The following is a 3,510-nucleotide window of genomic DNA, read 5'->3' as shown; positions in this document are numbered from 1 at the left end:
AAAAAAAAAAAAAAGATATTTTATCTGATGTCTATTCATTTACTGAAAGGAACAGTTAATGCTTCATTTTTTTTAACCAATTTTGTGTGCTTATATCTGGTAATCTGAACAACCACTTTGAAGACAACACGCAATATAACAACCATTATTGAATTCCTATTACCTTGCTTTGTGAAATTGTTTCATTTCTAATGTTTATTATTTTTTCTCTTTAAAATAAACAAATTTAAAAAGTTAAAATTTACCAAAAGTTATCCACATAAGCAATTACAGATCACACATGGCTCCATGATCTAAACATTGTGAATAATCATAAAGATACACTATTAAAGGCCAGACACAGTGGTGCACGCTTGTAATCCCAGCACTAAGGAGGCTGATGCAGGAGGATCAATGCGAGTTCAAGACCAGCCTGGGCTACAAAGTGAGCTCAAGGCCAGCCTAAACTGCATAGCGAGACCCTGTCTCAAAATAAATAAAAAATAAAAAATAAAAAAATATATAGTATTAAATCCTAACTGCATAAAATTAACTGTAGTATATACTGTGCTACTGTAATAATTTTGCAGTCACCTCCTATTGCTGTTGCAGAGTTCAGCCATTACAAGTATCTGTTTAAATGCCACTGTATAAATCTAATCATCTCCAGTTATTTCGCCAATAAATCACATACTTTAGTAAAAAGTGATGTCTCACAGTTCCCTAGCATTTTCACCATGTATAATACATACACAAAATTGTGATAATCAGTGATGTATGTTATCAGTAAGGCTTTCAGTCAACAGACTTAGCAGTGAAGTTTTTGGGGAGTCAAAGTTTGTACTTGATTTTCTGTCTGGAGTATGGGCAGCATGGGTGTTGAGGTCCCCTGCATTGCCCAATGATCAACTGACTGGTAAAAGCAGGTACCCCAGAGAGAGGAAAGAAGGGACGCCAGGAGAACTTTTCTGTATCTGCTCATTTGCTGTATTTGACCAATTTGCTGTTTTTAACGAAATGCATTACACACACTTACATTACTCAGTTTTCTCTTGTTCTGAAATTGGTCCTCTAATGAGATGAACTATTTTTTCTCCCTGTCCCCACATTCCATAGCTGGGAGCATTCCCTACACACCATTACAACAGTTTGAGTTGCACAGAGCAGTGACGTGGCCTACAATCCTGTTTCCACTTCCTGTTAGCTTTCTGGCTTGGTACTTTTACCTCTTTAACAGCCACCTTAGTCATGCACAATACGATCCCCACAATTCTTATCTTGTCATGATGCTTAAATAGAAAGAGCACTTCTAAAATGCATGGCATGGTGTTTATAGAATACAGTAGGTACTCAAGAAATGATCATTTTTGTGTTCTGGGCACCAGTCCTAGAATATAGGACTGCTAAAATAAAAGCGTTTCTGCCCATACGGGGCTCACACACACTGCCACTGCACACAGACCTGCAGATTAAACAGAAAGTACAGGTCTGGCCTATAATGGAATGAATACTTAATATAAAATAAATAAATAAAACCAAAGAAGATAAGGAGTGGAAGGTAAGGAGGAACAGGAGGAGGAGAGGAAACAGCAGCAATGGACAAGGCAACAAAGAAATTCCGAAGATGTGACAGGAAAAACAACAAAACAAAGACTCCTGAAAGAAATGAGTAATTCCAGCAAGTCTGTAGAATACATGGTTACTATGAAAAAGTCAATTTCTTTCTTATCTGTAACAATGAGCAACTGGAATTTCAGTCAAAATCATAGTATCACTTATATCAGCACCAAAAAAGACAACTACTTAGAAACTAAATCGTCTTCACCTCCCTCTTCTTTCTGCCCCTCCCCTTCCCTCTCTCTGCATGTCTCCAGGTTTTTGGGTCAACGGTTTCCACTCTGACTTCATTCTCTGATAGAGCTGAGATTTGTACGTTTCCGGTTTGTTTAGCTTTGTTTAGTTATAAGAACAATTCCAAGCTTTTTACATGTGGGCCAGAAACCTGGAGTTCCCACCAGATGACACATTCCTATAATCCCAACATTCTAGGGAGGATAAGGTAGGAAGATTGCAAATTAGAGATCAGCTTGGGAAGCTTAGTGAGACCCAGTCTCAAAATCAAAAAAGGGCTGGGGCTGGGGCTGGGGCTGGGGCTGGGTGCCAAGGCCCTGGATTCATCCATGTATATTCAAGAAAGATAAAAAAGAAAGAAAGAAAGAAAAGAAAAAACTGAAAACCACTTGGAATTTCTTTATAAAACTTTGTGCTGAAAATGTCTATCATAATTGAAAAGGGATAGTGTCAATTTTCAGTTTCTTACCATTCTTCATAAATTCAAACAAATATACATATTTACTTTGTTTTAATTCTTGAAAGCTAAATAAAGGTTTACAATGTGTACTATTTCCTAAAAAAAAAAAAAAAAAAAAAGGGACAAGGATATAGCTCAGTGCAAATGCCCTTGTTTCAGTCCCCAGTACCACAAAACAAAACAAACTTTAAACTAGTACATTCTAAATGTCTCCCTAAATCTTAATTTTAAACTGAAAAGAAAACACTTCTTTTTTTTTTTTTTGGTACCAGATATAGGACTCAGGACCTTGTGCTTGCCAGGCAGGCGCTTGTAACACTGAGCTATATCCCCAGCCCAAGAAAACACTCCTGAAAGCAGGAAAAATCATCACATAAGCATTTATAGCATTTTAACAATAAACATGGCTGTAATGTTATAACAAAATTGAATACGAAAGTTCACTTTAGTTGAATTAGAAAAACTAAGGTGAATAGTTGTGAGTGAACTCATAGCATATCTGCCTCCCTGCTACCTCCTAACAGATTTTTCTATGCTTCTATTGTATCTCAGTCTAGTTTTTCACCTGGCCTTAACATTTGTAATTTAAAAATAACACGAAGTTGCTTGGCTTCTTTTGAGGGTAATACAAAAATCCACTTTCCTACATTAACTGAAAGAGGTATAGTATTGGTGTAATCTCCCCAAATTTCACATAAGTAAAATAAAATGCCATTTTATGGTATATTTTGTCATGCATATGACCAAAATTTTTCTGTAATTCTAAATGTCCACAGAACACTTACCAAATAAATGTCTAATCTCTTGCACCAAGCCTTTTTATTTTGTTTATTCACTGCAGATTTCCTACCTGCCCACCATGTTAAAACTGAAATACTTAAGTGCGTGCACTGGACGCACTAACATACAATCCACACAACAGTCACTGACATATGTGCTTTTTCTTTTTTCTTTTTTTTCTCTTTTTTGGCCTTTTTGAGACAGGGTTTTACTAGGCAGTTCAGGCTAGCCTTGAACTCACTTTGTAGCCCAGGCAGGCCTTGACCTCACAGCGATCCTCCTGCCTCAGCGTCCTGAGAGTGCTGGGATTACAGGCCTGCGCCTCCACGCCCAGCAATTCATGCTATTATTATCCTTGTTTACAGATGAGGAAACTGGGACCCAAGTGGTTAAGCAGGTTTGGGTTTGATGTCAAAAAACTAGTGACTGGGCCGGGATAT

This window comes from Chinchilla lanigera, unplaced genomic scaffold (assembly GCF_000276665.1).
Source record: "Chinchilla lanigera isolate Chin_1 unplaced genomic scaffold, ChiLan1.0 scaffold00001, whole genome shotgun sequence".
Classification (NCBI taxonomy): Eukaryota; Metazoa; Chordata; class Mammalia; order Rodentia; family Chinchillidae; genus Chinchilla; species Chinchilla lanigera.
This window is presented reverse-complemented; position numbering follows the sequence as displayed.